The following is a 17,397-nucleotide window of genomic DNA, read 5'->3' on the forward strand; positions in this document are numbered from 1 at the left end:
TAATTATTTTATAAAATGATATGTATACAATTTAATGCCAAACTTAAGGTCCTCAGAATTGACAATGATATAGAATATATGAATAGTGGGTTTCATACTTACTTGGAGTCCAATGGGATAATTCACCGGACAAGTTGTGCCTACACCAGTGAACATAATAGAGTTGAAAGGAAAAACAAACATATACTGAAGTAGCTAGGTCACTGATGTTCACCATAAATCTATCTAAGAGTTATTAGGGAGATGCAGTTCTCTCAGCAGCCTACCTTGTTAATAAAATGCCTTTACGAGTACTTGATTTTAAAAGTTCTGTGGAAGTTTTGTAAGGTATAAATTCCTATACTGTTCCCCCAAAGGTGTTTTGATGTATTTTCTTTATCCATGCTAAAAATGTGAGTAAGTTGGAACCTAGAGCTCTACGGTATGTATTTGTTGAATATTCTTTTACTCAAAAGGGTTACAAGTGTTATCACCCACCATCTAAAAAATACTTTGTGACTGTGGATGTTACTTTTTGAGAATTAGAATCATACCTTAGCACTTCCCTAACACCTCTTCAGGGGGAGGGTGAAATAGAAGAGATGATGCCTACTTCAGTGACCCTTGACAATCATATTTAGGGAGAGAATTCTATATTTGAAGACCTTGTTTAAGAAGAAAATGCTAGACAACTGGATATACTAGACTTGAAGAGGTATTTAAGGATAGATAAAATAGAAAAAGCCATCTTGCAGCCTATTCCAGGTCAAAAATCTTCCTCAGTTTCTGAAGATATTGGTGAGTCATCTTTTACTTATGAATTATCTGATAAACTCATTGCTCTTAGAAAAGGAATAAGAACTTGCATTAAACATCCTATGTCTAACTTTATTTTTTATGACTCTCTATCTCCCTCCCATAGAGTCTTTGTCTTCTCTATTTTCTTTGTATTTATTCTATAGGATTGGAGAGAAGCATTACGAGATCCCAAATGGAAGGAAGCAATTATTAAAAAAATGACAGCATTGATAAAAAATGAAACATGGGATCTTGTTTCATTCCTACAAGGAAAGAAGATAGTTGGTTGCAAATGGGTGTTCTCTATAAAACACAACGCAGATGGATTCATTAAAAGATACAAAACTAGATTAGTAGCTAAAGGGTTTATTTACATCTATGGAGTTGACTATTAGGAAACCTTTGCTCCTGTCGCAAAAACGAACACAATAAGAACATTATTATCCTGTACTGCTAATCTTGATTAGGAGTTGCACCAGTCTGATGTGAAAAATATCTTCCTCTATGAGAACTTAGAGGAAGAGGTGTACATGAAAATTCTACTTAAATTTGAAGATGAAGAAACATAAGGGAAGTTTGCAAATTAAAGAAGGCATTGTATGGATTAAAACAGTCTCCAAGAGCATGGTTTGAAAGGTTCAAAGGAGTTATGATTTCTTTCGGATATTAGCAAAGCAATATTGATCATACCTTGTTCATCAAACATTGTGAGGGTAAGATCACTCTTCTCATTGTTTATATAGATGATATTATGGTGAATGAAGATGATACAGAGGAGATGGCTCGACTAAAGAAACTTTTTGTTCGAGAATTTAAAATTAAGGGTCTAGAAAAATTACAGTACTTTCTGAGAATTGAAGTTGCCAGGTCTAATAAAGAAATCTTCATTTCTCAAAAAAAGTATATTCTATATTTGCTAGAAGAGACTAAAATGATGGATTGTAAGCCAGCAGAATCTCCTATTAAAAATAATCACAAACTACAAGCTAATAGTGGTACATCAGTTGACATGGGAAGATATCGGATATTAGTTGGAAGACTTATTTATCTCTCACATACTAGACCAGATATAGCATATACAGTTAACCTGGTGACAATACATGCATGACCCTCGCGAGACTCATTTACATGCCGTCTTTCAAATATTATGATATTTGAAATCTGCATCAAGAAAAAGTTTACTCTTATCCAAAAATGGTCACCTTAAGATAGAAGCATTTACAGATACTGATTGGGATAGATCTCTAGATGATAGAAGGTTAACTACCGATTATTGCACATTCGTTGGAGGCAACTTGGTTATGTAAAAAAACAAGAAGCAGAGTATAGTTGCCCATTCTAGTACTGAAGCAAAATAAAGAGCAATGGGTCAAGGGGTATGTGAATTATTATGGTTGAAAAACCTAATGAAGGAATTATAACAGTTTAAAGAAGGAAACCTATCATTGTTTTGTGATAATAAAATAGCCATTAGTATTGCCTAAAATCCAGTTTAACATGATCGGACAAAACACATCAAAATTGACAGTCATTTCATAAAAGAGAAAGTGGTTGATAGCTCCTTATGCTTATATCATGTGTTTTCTAGCAATCAGAACTTGATATGCAAGTTGGGCATGTGTAATATCTTTGCACCAACTTGAGGGGGAGTGTTGACATGAATATTTTGTTTCCCAAATAATTGTGATATTTTTTCTATATAGTTCTTACCATTAATTTCTCGTATAATGTTGTAATTATTTAGTATCCCTACTATAAGGGTAATCCCTATTAGTACTTGGGAATTTTCTATATATATGAGTTGTCTATTATACCAAACATATTGAGGCGATAAAGTAAATATTCCTCCCCAACCCCCAAATTTCTACAATATTTAATTAGTATTTTAATATTAAGTTTTATCTTTAGAATTAATTAAGTATTATCTTAGGATTAAGATTAAGATAAACCTATTATTTTATTGAAGTCTTTTAGTTCTAATGATAGATTTTTATTAGAGTTTCAATTAAATTCTAGTCTTTATATTCAGTTAAAATTTATTCCGTGAAAGCATATATAAATGTCTCACCTTATGCTGTAATTCAAAAAAATTTCATATTTGAGAATAAAATTTTAGCTTTATTGTTAAATTAACTTCACTAATTTTTTAGTGTTCTTCAAAAGGGGTTACTTCAACCATCATGTTGAGTTAAGGAATTTTGAATCGACTTATCAAGTAAGTTGTGGGGTCTTTTTAATTTCTTTTAATTTTTCCAGTTATCTTGATACTATTCACTTTATTGGGTGTGATTCAAGTAGCGAGGGTTTATTAATTTCTGCATGCTAAATATAATAGGTCTATGATCAAGGTGTTTTTGATCTTGGAGCTCTCCGGCTCATTTGGTATCAAAGCTTAGGCACCTAGTTGAGCCTACTATCTTCCATTGTTTTGCATATTGTTCTTGCATAATTAGTAACTAAAATACCTTGTTGCTAATCCATTTTTTACATCCCATTTATCCTATCCAATTTGTTATGTCAAGTGAAAGTTTTTTTATCAATTAGTCAAAAAAAAAAAAAAAAAACTGATTGCACATCATAAGGCAATTTGAAAAGCATTATGTTGCATTTATAAACAAATGAAGATTAACTGCCTATCAGTGTGACGAAAACCTTTAAATTTTCAAAGGAATATTACCTCACCTACCAGGTGTGTGTAAAAACCTTTATTTTCGCATTACATGAGCAAAGAAGACTAATAACCTATAAAGGTGCATGAAAATTGTTGTTCCATATTTCAATTTCAAAGCAATACATCATTGAGTTTGCATTTACTTTTGCATAAAGGAACTTAATTATTCGTAGAGTGTAGTCATCATTGGATATAATAAGTAGGAATAGCATTCTGGTTATATCCATCGAGATTGATCGGATCCCTTACGCTTTAAGTTCATAATTATTTCTTTGTGCTCTAAGTTTCTATCATTATATTGTGTTTTTGTTCCAAACTAGGTCAGGTCCCATCATGGATGACTCATCCAATTAAATTTAACATCTCTGATTCACACGTGATGGGATCACCTCTCTGTTCAATTCTACAAGACTCATACGTAAATAGGTCATGTGACCATGCATACTTTGAGAGCACTTTAGCTATATATCTGTTAGGAGTATATAGCTTCTCAAATAATAAAGCTTGAAGGATCTAATTATATGTTATACCCTAGATCAAATATCACATTCATATCTCTAACGATCTCATTTAACTAATAAATCGAGTACATTCATAATTATATTTTTTTATAGATAAATATAATTAGCCAACCAATGAATGCACATTAATGATGTGATAATTCTTTAAATTGTGATCTTCCGCTTGATTCTCTCATATTTTATTTAATTTGCTTTTCTAAAAATATCCCATTGAACAAAATCATTCATGATCCTTTGGTTATATTCTAAGATAGTGAGTCTTAACTAAAAGATTCAGAAAATATATTAGAGTCATAAGGGTATTAGATGAGATTATCTTAAAATCTCAGGGTCTCACGCAATATTAAAGTTGAGATCTCACTTTTAGTATCCTTTGATCAAATTATTTGCACATGTGGTATGAATCATATGCCACAATATTCTCTCCTTTTTGGTGGAGTGCATGTATTTTATTTCTTATAAGTATCATACATATTGTAGTTAGATATACTCAATATCTAAATTGAGTTCACTTACATACCTTATTAATTCTTTAGAGCTCTAATATAGCAATAAAACAGATAAAGTAATAATCATTAAATTATTGACTTAGTGTCATAAACTTAGCAATTTTATTATGACTTAATTCCTTAACCTGATGAGTGGTGACAATTATTAATATTTAAGTTGGCTTTTAATTACCATCTAGATAATTAGCTTAAATTTGTCTTATCTTTGTCATACCAAATAACAAAGGTGATTGCTTATGTGAGAAGGCCAATCTCATATTCATCTGACATGTTTTCTCTAAATGTATAGATGTACATAACATATGTACACGGTTTATATATGTATGCTCTACAACAAATGTAAATAAGGTTAATAAGAACGAAAAACAAAGTTTTTCATTGATAACATAACCAAGGAACATGGTCGTGAAAAATATAATATATAAGTACATTTAACACCTACGCAAACCTAATGATTTAACATACCTATAATATGTATCTCTTGGTATAAGCTTTATAAATGGATATGCTACCATATCGTGCGTAGATATGTACTTCATGTTCACTTCTTTTTGTGCAACCATGTCCTTCATAAAATTATATTTAATATCTATATGTTTAGTTTTTCTATGAAATTTGTGATCTTTGGTATATGTTATTGTTGCTTGACTACCACATTTCATAATTACTAGTTCACTATCAATACCATTGACTCCTAAATGGTTCACATACTTTTTAACCAAAGAGCTTCTTGCACTGCAACTGAAAAAGTTACAAACTCAACTTCCATTATGGAAAAGGCTAGGCATGATTGTTTCTTACTACTCCATGATATGGCACCACCATTTAGTAAGAACAAAAATCCAGAGGTAGATTTTCTCTCATTTAAATATCTTCTCTAATTAGTATCTGTATAATCCTTCAAGTGTAAATTAACCCCTTGCTAACACAATGAGTAATTAGCTATGCATTTTAGATAATGTAAGATTTTTTTCACTGCTTTCCAATGCACTTGACCAGGGTTAGATCGATATCTACTTACCATTCCAACTGCATGACATATGTCAAGCCTCGTGCACATCATAACATACATAAGGCTTCTAACTGCATTTGAATAAAGAACTTTTCTCATTTCTTCCTTTTCTTATGGTGTTTTAGGAAACAACCTTTGGTTTAAAGCTTCATCTTATGCGATAAGGATATCAATGGGTTTACAATCTTATATATGAAATTGTTTAAGGATTTTTTTAATATATGGTTCTTGTGAAAGAGATAACAAATTCTTTGAAGGATCTCTTTAAATCTCAACTCTAAAGATACATACAGCCTCACCCATATCTTTCATCTCAAAATGAGATGACAACTAATATTTAATTTCTTTTACATACCTTTTATCATTTTCAGTTATAAGTATGTCATTCACATACAATAATAAGATAACAAATTTATCTTTAGATATTTTAATATATAAACTTTTCTTCACTCATATTAAAGTTATGTGACGTTATCACATTGTGAAATCAAATGTACCATTATCTTAAAAACTGCTTAAGACCATATATTGAGTTTAAAAGTCAATACACTTTATGTTCTTGGTTGTTTTCAATGAAAATTACTGTTTGTTCTATGTAGATATGTTCTTCTAATTCTCCATTGAGAAAGCTATCTTTACATTCATTTGATGTATGTCAAGATCCATGCATATAATATAGGTAGAATTAGTCAGATTGAGGTAAATCTAACAACGAGTGAAGAGGTTTCTTCATAATCTATTCCTTCCTGTTGTGTATACCCTTCATGACTAGGTGAGCTTTATATTTTTTAATATTGTCATTAGCTTTTTGCTTAATTATGAGAACCCATTTGTTCCTAATGGCTTTATGTCCTTTAAGTAAATCGACTAACTCTCAGATTTAGTTAGATTTCAAGGACTCCATTTCCTCTTCCATTGCTTTCATCTATTTTTTCTTTGCAGGGCATTTGAGAGCCTCATATATATTTCTTGGCTCTTCCTCATCTTCTAGAGTAACTAAGAATATTCCCCCTTTAATCTCAAAATAGTGATGAGGAATACTTTTCCTATTTGTTTAACGTATTTGAAATTCTTCTAAGTTTACTCCCATTGGGACCAGCTTCCATATTTGGGGCCACCATTGGTTGTGATTGGGTTTTAATTGAAGCAGATTCATTGAATCTCATATCACTCCCATTCGAATATAGTGTGTCCATTTATATTTGTAGGGTGGAACAATTTGGTTTTGAATTTCATATAGAGATAAGTCTTGACCTATCTCACCATTTTTTGGAAAATCATTCTCTAAGAATGTGGCATCTCATGATTCAAATTCAGTTATATGGTCATTTTCTTGTGTACCTATGAATACATATCTTTTTTATTATTTGGAATATCTTATAAAGATATTCTTTTTCCCTTTTGGACCTAGCTTTCTATATTTGTGGGAAGATTTATAAACATAGATAGCACAACCCCAAGGTCTTATAAAACTTAGGTTTCGTTTTCTATTAGTCCATAACTCATATGGTATGGTGGTAACTGATTTTGAGGGTACACAATTAAGGATATATATGATAGATAATAATGCATCACCCTAGAAGGTAATTGGCAAATTAGCTTGTGCCATCATAAATTTCACAATTTCAAGCAAGGTTCTATTTCTTCTTTTTATAATACCATTCTATTATGGTGTTGCTGGAATAGTTAATTGATGTTTTATTCCCATTTCATCACGGAATTCTCTAAACTGATCAAATAAATATTTTCGTCCTCTATCAGTTCTTAGAACTTTCATTTTATTATCTAATTGATTCTCAACTCATTTTTTATATTTTTAAAAGCAACTAAAAAGTTCATATTTGTGAGATATCAAATAGATATAATTGAATCCAGTATAATCATCTTAAATGTGATAAAATAAATTGCACCATGTTTTGCTCTCACAGTTATTTGATCATATATGTTAGAATGAATTAATTGCAATGGACTATTTATTTTTAGGACTTTTCGAAATGGTTTTCTTACTATTTTTCCAGCTAGGTAATTCTCATAAATAAACAATTCTACTTTTTTTATATTTCTTAATAAGCTCTTTTTAGCTAATCTATTCATTCATTGTTGACCAATGTGCCTAAGTCTAGTATGCCAAACATTCACATCAATTCCAACACTATTAGAAGATGTAAATAAGGAAAAACTAATTTTACAAAAACTATGGTCAAAATCCAAAATAATAAAACCATCTTGAAAATAACTATGTCCATAATAGTTTGTTCTTAAATACAAGCTTACACCACTAAATTTAAAGCTCAAACTAAAACCAAGTTTAAGTAAAACTAGCACAAAAATTAAATTCTAGTGAATTTTTGAAGCAAACAGCAAATCATGTAGGAACAGGGTTCGACCTTCACACATCACCAACTTGCATGTATCAATACCCTTTACCTTTACTTTTGAATTGTTTCCTACATATATCCATCATGCTCCATGCATAATGCGTCGAAATTCCACAAAGGCATTCATGTGCTTCGCTACATGGTTTATGGCTAGTGAGTTTACAATCCACAAAGGATGAGATTTAGTTAGAAAGACATAACTAGAAATAAAAATTGCACTCACACGTGTAAACAGGTCTTTTACCTTTTTAGGCTCACTATAGGTGTGAGCAAAATGTCCCTTATTACCACAGTTATAGTATTTCACCTTTGCTATATTTTTTTACTTGAAAGGACGTTTTCCTTTCCCTTGTTGGTGAAACTTTCTTTTCTTACTAGCTTTGGAACCTCCTTTTCTCTTTCGTTTGGATCCACTATGGAACTTGCACTTATGTCCATAAACACCTTGTGAGTTAGAACCAATCATGTACAATTAGTACTTGACTTATTGGCCTCAATTCGATCCTCTTCTAGCTCCAAGTGTCTCATGGAATTTTCAAGAGATTTAATGCATTTATTGTGAGTTAGGTGGATCATCATATGTTTCCAACTTTGGGGCAAGGAACGAATCAAAATTTGGACATGTTGTTCATTAGTAAGAACATGACTAGAATTTATTAGCTCACTTATCATGTTTGACATTTCTCTTAGATACTTTTCCATTTATTGATTAGGGTGTTTCTTATAAGTGTTAAACTTGATAGTAAGTGACCGAAGTTAATGACGTACCACAAAACCTTTGAGTTAATGCAAACCATATGTCCTTAGCTAGGTCACACGTCTTGAACTCTCTCATGATGTCATTTTTCATACTGCTCAGCAACATAAGCGAGCAAGAGACTTTTTTTCTCCAAAGTGCCAAAAGTTATACGATTCCTCTGATGTTGGGTTGTGTTCCCTTCTTCAGGTTCATTCATGGATTCATTTAAAGCTTCTAGAGCCTCTCGCTCTTCAAACACATATTGGATTTTCATACCCCATATCATAATTGTCCCCATTCAATTTTTCTCATTTGTTGAGTTCGGCAACAATTTTTTTTTATGCATATGCCATTTCACTATACATATAGATATTATGCACATTACTCAATTCCTAACAACATATATATACATCCTTAACATGTATTAATTATGCTAATAATAATCTCATATTTGACATAGAATCAAAGAAACATTATGTTTCCCATCATCATCTAAAATTATAATATTTGATTATTATTAGTGTAATTAATCTTGTAAGGTGATACTTTTTGTGACATCCCAATGCTAATTAAGGCATGTAGGTGTCAGATACAGAAATAGAATTATGAGTGCATGATAAAAATTATATGTAGCAGAATAAATTAATGCAAATCCCTCACAAATATATGAGTTCCAATTACATATATAACTAAGGCCAGAAGTGGCTGCAAAATACAAAGTCAAAATACAAGAGAGCCACTTCTTTCACTATGCTATTGGACTCATCAGAGTGCAGAAACGATCATGCACTCAAGTTTTGCGGATCCACGAGATCCTCGTAAACTTCAATGGGTAAGTTAGCTGGCGGTTCCTCATTTTCTTCCTCATCTGGGGGAGGCATGGAAAAAACGAGTTTCATATGCTCAGTAAGAAAAACAGTATTTAAATAACATCGTAAGGTTTTAAAGGTGAATTATTCTAACATAAATACTTACCATTTGGTTACTTTGTAGACCTAACTTACCTTATAAAAATGATTTATTTATTAGAGAAAATATCACGCTAATATAATTAAAACAAACACACATCATACCAGATAATAAAGAGAATCAAATAAATCATGAAATGCTTATATTTTCATGTAATGCTTTGCAAAGTCGTTACGACTTCCATCTATGAAGGCAGATACAGATTTCTGACTACCCATATGGAATGATCAGATCAGATGTAGATAACAACAATTTGCTCATGCACATTTTTGGCTTGCCAAACCATGGTACGATCTAACCACGGTCATACCAACCATAGTGGTCCTATTCACGATAGTAGTTAGTCAAATATGACTCCTAACAGATATTCGTGTCACCACTCTTGTCAGAGGGTACGCTGTCATTCATAGAAAGTGGTCATTTTATATCTTTTCAGACCTGATGGAGGAGGAAAAAATAGATACTCCAGATGGGGTTAGGGGAACAGATATCCCTCAGAGATAAAAAACCTAACGAGACACTTGATGCATTACGCATGTCAATATAGATACATATTTCGAACCATTCATGCTTCATTCAACCTTTTTTTTCTTTTATTTTTCAAGTAACTTTATCGGCTTCATATTATTTTATTTACATAAAAATCATCAAGTATCTATAAATCACATAACATGCTTGAAATCAAGAACAATTCAATTTATTAAATCTATAAACACAAAAACATGTAAAAATAGGCAAAATCACAAATTATCAATTTAATCTTTTTTTTGTCTAAAAATACCCTTTAAGACGTTTAAAAAAATATTAAATTCCTTACTGAAACTTTGATAATTTCTTCTACACCATTCTTCTTTAAATTCTCTTCTTCTCTCTTTAGATCACTTTCTTTCTCACTCACTCTCTAATTCGTGAAAGGTGGAAGAATGGAAGTGTGGAGAAAATGGGAAAGAAGGGCCCTTATTTATAAAAATTAGGAGCCGTTGGATTTGTGCCAAGTAGCCAAATCTGGTGAAGAGAGAGAAAAATATGCTCAACACGAAAAATAAAAGAGCAAAACCTCCTCCACTGTGGGCGGTGGATTTGCAGGGGCCTACCCGCGCAGACCTGCTGCGCCCCGCGCGAGGTTGACCCCATACCGCGCACGTGGGTAGCCCTTTCCTGCAAGATTTTCTCGTAGGATTTTCTCCCGTTTTTCCATTTTTTCGAATTTTGTTTTAAAAATAAAAAAATAATTAGACTAAAATAAAATAAAATAAACTAAAATTAACTTAAATTAAAATAAATAAAAATCGGCATAATTCAAGAATTACGATTATAATTTATGGAGTAAATTAAATGAGTTCAATGTGAGCTAAAGGCCCGACTAAATAGGGTTTTCCAAATAAATTAAGCACAGTGATGGGTGGAGTGTTACATCCCCCCACCTTAGAAAAATTTAGTTCCTAAATTTGTCTCGAATAGGTCTGAAAACTTCTCCCTTATCTCACTTTCTAACTCCCATGTCGCCTCTTCTGATGTATGATGTTACCACTGTACCTTCACCATGAGAATCGTCTTGTTGCACAGACCTTATCGGTCCATCCAAGAATCTCCATGGGAATTTCCTCATATGTCATATTAGCTTGTATATGCGTTTCATTGTGAGTAATGATATGAGAGGGGTTAGGGTGGTACCTTTTGAGTATCGAGATATGAAAAAATATCATGTAAACTCGTAAACTCTAGGGGTAGAGTAAGACGGTACGCCACAGGTCCAATGCACTCAATGATCCGAAAAGGTCCCACATAACGAGAGCTTAACTTCCCTCTTTTTTTGAACCGCATCTTCCTCTTGTAAGGGAAAACTTTGAGGAAAACCTAGTCTCCAACGATGAATTTCAAGCGTCGCCTACGATTATTAGCTAACTCTTCTAGCAGCTCTAGGCGGTAGCCAAGTTCTTACGGATGATCGCAACATTTTCAATAGTCTATTGGATGAAGTCCAGTTCAAAATGATGCTGTTTTCTGACTTTAATTCAACAAGTGGGAGAATGGCAAGGCCTACCATACAATGCTTCATACAAAGCCACGCCGATGGTGGTATGATAACTGTTATTATAAACAAATTCACATAGGGGAAGATACTCATACAAGTTATCGCCAAAGTCAAAGACGCAAGCACGCAATATGTCTTCCAATGTCTGGATCGTACATTCCGACTCACCATATGTTTGGGGATGATAAGCGATGCTGAAATACAATCTAGATCCCAGAGCTTCATGAAAGCTATCTCGGAAGTGGGAGGTAAATTGAGGATCTTGATTGGACACAATGGATAAGGGAATACCATGAAGTTGAATAATCTCATCAACATCAAAGCGAGCTAATTTGCTGATGGAGTCAGTGGTCCTAATGGGTAAGAAATAAGTGGTCTTGGTTAGTCTTTCAATGTTGAACCATATAGCATTTCGATCAGAACAGGTCCTGAGCAATCCCGTGACAAAATCTATGATTACATGTTCCTACTTCCATTATGGAATCGGGTGGCCTTGTAATAAACCGTCGGGTCTCTGATGTTCTACCTTAATCCTATAGCAAGTAAAGCATCGAAAAAGGTAGTCGACTAAATCCTTCTTCATTCCTGGCCACCAGTATTGACGCTGCAAGTCTCGGTACATCTTGGTACTCTCAGGATGGATTGATAGCTTAGAGGCATGGGCAGTCTTAAGAACATCTGCTCGTACAATGACGGGAACCCAAATTCGATTTTGAAATCTAAACAGTCCATCATCTAAAATCTTGAAATCAAGAAATTCATCAAAAGAGAACTTATCTAGATTTTTAGTGAGTTCCGAGTCCGTGGACTAAGCTTTCCAGATTTTCATGAAAAGATCCGGCAAAGCTCGGATTTGAGCGAGATAGGTGCCTTTGCCATAGTAGCTGAGGCAGAGCGACTGCATAGTATCCATTAATTTCTAACTTGAGGCCATGGTTTAGGCCAATACTGCAGACTCCTTTCAGCTTAGTGCATCAGCAACTACATTTTCTTTACCGGGGTGATAAATGATCTTGCAGTCATAATCCTTCAGGAGATCCATCCAGCGTCCCTATCTCATATTTAATTCCCTCTGCAAGAAGATGTACTTCAAACTCTTGTGCTTTGTGTAAATCTCAAAAGTCTGACCAAATAGGTAATGACGTCATATCTTCAGGGCAAAGATAATGCTCGCCAACTCAAGGTCATGGATAGGATAGTTTCACTCATGAGGTTTTAACTATCGGGACCTATAAATGACTACTCTACCATGCTATATTAAAACACACCCTAAGCCAACATGAGATGCATCGCAGTAGACCTAAAATATTCCAATATTATCAGGGAGGATCAACATAAGAGCAGAGGTAAGACAATGATTCAATTCCATGAAGCTTTCATTACATTCGTAATTCCAAACAAATGGCACGCCCTTTCGGATGAGTTGGGTCAATGGAGTAGTAATTTTAAAAAATCTGTCAATAAATCAACGATTGTATCCTGCCAAGCAAGGAAATTACGTACCTCGGCCACATTGGTGGGTGGATTCCAATTGATTACTGTTTCAACCTTTGACGGATCCACAAAACTCCTTCATTCAAAATTACATGACCGAGGAAGGAAACTCGATCCAACCAGAAGGAGCATTTACTAAGTTTAGCATACAGTTGGTTCTAGCGAAGGGTCTTTAATACTTAGACAAGTGTACTACATGTTCCTCCAGGATCTTGGAGTATACTAAGATGTCATCAATAAATACGATGACGTACTGATCTAGTGCAAACAGAAAAACTCTGTCCATGAGGTCCATGAAAGCTGCAGGGGCATTGGTTAAATTGAACAGCATTACCCTGAACTCGTACAAACTGTACCTGCACCAGACAATAGGTTTTAGAATATCTTCTTCTTTGACTCTCAGTTGGTGATATCTCGTTATAAGGTCAATTTTGGAGAAGACTGTGACTCATTGCAGTTGATCAAAGAGGTTGTCGACCCGAGTTTAAAAGGTACTTACTTTTAACTGTTACTAAGTTAAGCTCTCAATAATCCACGCAGAGTCTGAGGGAACCATCCTTCTTTTTGACCAATAATACTAGAGCGCCCCAAGAAGAACAACTAGGCCAGATAAACTTCCGAGTAATTAGTTCAGAAAGCTGATTTTCTAACTCTACAAGCTCAGCACAATTCATACGATAGACATTCTTTGAGATTGGTTGGGTTCCGGGCAGTAATTCAATTGGGAACTCTACTTCTCACGAGGGAGGCAGACCAGGAAGTTCGATGGGAAAGACATCTGGAAAGTTGCAAACAATCGGTATGCAACACACAATATTATCAACACCAATATTCTTGTTTATTCATTTGCTAGGAAAAATAATAATAATAGATTTTATTCCTTTTCTGAGAATCGCAAAGTTATAATTTTACTTTTACAATCGATTATTACTCTATACTTTTCTAACCAGTTCATTCCTAATATCACATCATATCCTAAAAAATCTAACAATATTATATTCACAAATACATCTATCCCTGAAGCCTTTTTCTTACAATCTTTATATACATAGTGAGCTTCTAATAATTTCCTAGAGGGAGTTTCTATCATTAATATTTTCACTAAAGGTTTTGGGCTAATGCCAAGCTTACAAGCAAATACAAAAGAAATAAAAGAGTGAGTAGCACCTATAGCGATCAAAGACTTGGCAGAAGTGTAATAGAAAGCATATCCTGGATAATAACAAGAGTGGGGAGAGCACCGGGTTCATCCAGGTGGTACATATGACCCTGTGTTACAGGCCTAGCCACGTCCTTCAGTTGCTGGGGGCAGTCTTTTATAAGATGTTTGCACTAATAGTAGGCATGATTGATACGCCAACAGGGTAGGTCACACATGCGAGCGACCACAATGCTAATAGGGTTGGGTAGGTCGGGTAGGCTGACTCGTAGGTGGAGGCAAAGCAGGGGGAAGGGTAACTCTAGTTCGTTTATCAGGGTGGCTACTTATTGTGTCAGAGAATCTCCTTCTAGGCTGTTGGGGTTGTTGTTGTTGGGTACAAACTCGGGCAATGCATTGGTGCTTGACCGAGATGAGGTCTTTGGCCAACTGGGCATATTTTAGTACCTCTGCATACGAGCTGGGTCTCAGTATCGTAACTTGGTGATAGATGTCAGCACGAAGGCCCTTTAGAAACTTTTTAGCTTTCTGACTTTCGAGGGTGACTATTAGAGAAGCAAACCTAAATAGTTAGACAAAATGGGTTACATATGGGCAACTGTTAGAAATCCTTGGTGGAGATCCTGAAATTCCTCTTCCTTTTTCTTGGACATAGGTAGGGAAAAACTTAGTAAAGAATGTATCCATGAAAACTTCCCAGGTGGTAGGGGTGGATAGGATTTCCTTCTTAACTCGCCACCAGTGTTCTACTTCACCATTTAACATAAAGGCTGCTAGGGGAACCTTCTATTACTCAGTCAGGTTTAGGACAAAGAAAAGTTTATCTATCTATAGGATCCAGGCTTCACCTACTAAGGGGTCATGGCCACCTTCAAAATATGGCAGGTGAAGCTTTCTAAACTCCGTTATGTTGTCGGAAATAGACCTTTTGGTCGTTCAATATTCTGGGGCAGGAGGTGGACAAGGGTTGGCTTGGTTTTGTTCTACGATTGTAGTTAATCCTTGGATAACTCGGAAGAGTATCACAAATTCAGCCCTAGAGGGATAAGTTTTGGCTTTGAGTCTCTTTGTACACTCTACGAATGGTCTTCTGTACGTCATTCCTACAAAAGAAATAAAGACACAAGTTGGTGGTCTAATTTTAGAACAGATGACTTATTCTTCCTAGGTACTTTAAGGGTCTTTCTATCTAAGGCCTCAGTTGTTAGGGATTTGGTTCGTGTAATATGCTATGATACCATTTGGGATATCCTAATGCTAATTAAGGCATGTGAGTGTCAGATACAGAAATAGAATTACGAGTGCATAATAAAAATTATATATAGCGGAGCAAATTAATACAAATTCCTTACAAATATATAAGTTCCAATTACATATATAACTAAGGCCAGAAGTAGCTGTAAAATATAAAGTCAAAATATAAGAGAACCACTTCTTTCACTATACTATTGGACTCATCACAGTGAGAAAACGATCATGCACTCAAGTTTTGCACATCCACAGGATCCTCATAAAATTCAATAGGTATGTCAACTAACATTGTCTCATTTTCTTCCTCATCTGGGGGAGGCATGGAAAGAACGAGTTTCATATGCTCAGTAAGAAAAATAGTATTTAAATAAATTCATAAGGTTTTAAAGGTGAATTATTCTAACATAAATACTTATTATTTGGTTACTTCATAGACCTATCTTACTTTATGAAAATAATTTATTTATTAAAGAAACCATCACGTTAATATAATCAAAACAAACACACATCATACCAGATAATAGAGAAAATTAAATAAATCATGAAATGCTCAGATTTTCATGTCATGCTTCGCAAAGTCATTATGACTTTCATCTCTGAAGGCAGATACAGATTTCTGACTAATAATATAGAATGACCAGATCAAATATAGATAACGAAAATTTACTCGAGCACATTTTTGGCTTTTCAAACTGTGGTATGATCTATTACTGTGGTCGTACCAACGATAGTGGTCCTATACGATATTCTATCATCACGACAATACTTAGCAAAAGGTGACCCCTAACAAATATTCACGTCACCACTCTCGTCAGAAAGTATGCCGTCATTAATAGGGAGTAATCCTCTTATGTGCTTTCAGACCAGATGGGGGAGAGAGAAACATCTACCCTAGATGGGGTTACGAGAACAGATACCCCTCAGAGATAAAAAGTCTAACGAGACACTTAATGTATTATGCATGTCAATATAAATACATACTTCGGACCATTCATGTTTCAGTCCACCATTATTTTTTTGTTTATTTTATTTTTCAGGTAACTTTACCGGTTTCATATTATTTTAATTATATACAAATCATCAAGTGTTTATAAATCACATAGCATGCTTGAAATCAAGAACAATTCAACTTATTAAGCCTATAAACATAAAAACATGCAAAAATAGACAAAATCACAAATTATTAATTTAATTTTTTATTTTTGTCTAAAAATATCTCTTAAGATGTTTAAAGAAATACTAAATTCTTTACCAAAACTTTGATAATTTCTTCTACAAAGTTATTCTTTTCTTCCTTTCCTTCTCTCTCTCTCTAATTCTTGAAAGGTGGATGAATGAAAGTGTGGAGGAAATGGGAAGGAAGGACCCCTATTTATAGAAATTAGGAGTCGTTGGATTTGCATCAAGTGGTGAAATTCGGTGAAGAGAGAGAAAAATATGCTCGACACAAAAAGCAGAGGAGAAAGACTTCCTCCACCAACGGTGGCGGTGCGCCGCCTTAGGTGGGCGATGGCGCACTGCCCGAGGCAAAAATGGTCTATCTTGCTTGCAGGTAGGCCTCGAAAAAATAATAAACATTAGTTAAGTGCATAATCCCATATAAATCTACAAAAGTCATCAACACAAAAAAAAATAATGATGACCGTCACCAAAGTTAACATCAATAAGACCCTAGAGGTCTATATGAACAACAGGTGCAAGGTATTGTCTTATTGGTTGCCCATTGAGCAAAAGGGAAACAAAATGAGGAAGATAGGGCCTTGGACTTGGAAAGATTAAATTGCATAATGACTGACTCGTGAATTGGATTTTTAGATAAGTTAGGAAGTCTATGCGACCATTCAAAGGAAATAGAATCAGCAATGAACGTCTTAGATTATCC

Source organism: Carica papaya, chromosome 3 (assembly GCF_054855325.1).
Source record: "Carica papaya isolate Zhongbai chromosome 3, ASM5485532v1, whole genome shotgun sequence".
Lineage (NCBI taxonomy): Eukaryota > Viridiplantae > Streptophyta > Magnoliopsida > Brassicales > Caricaceae > Carica > Carica papaya.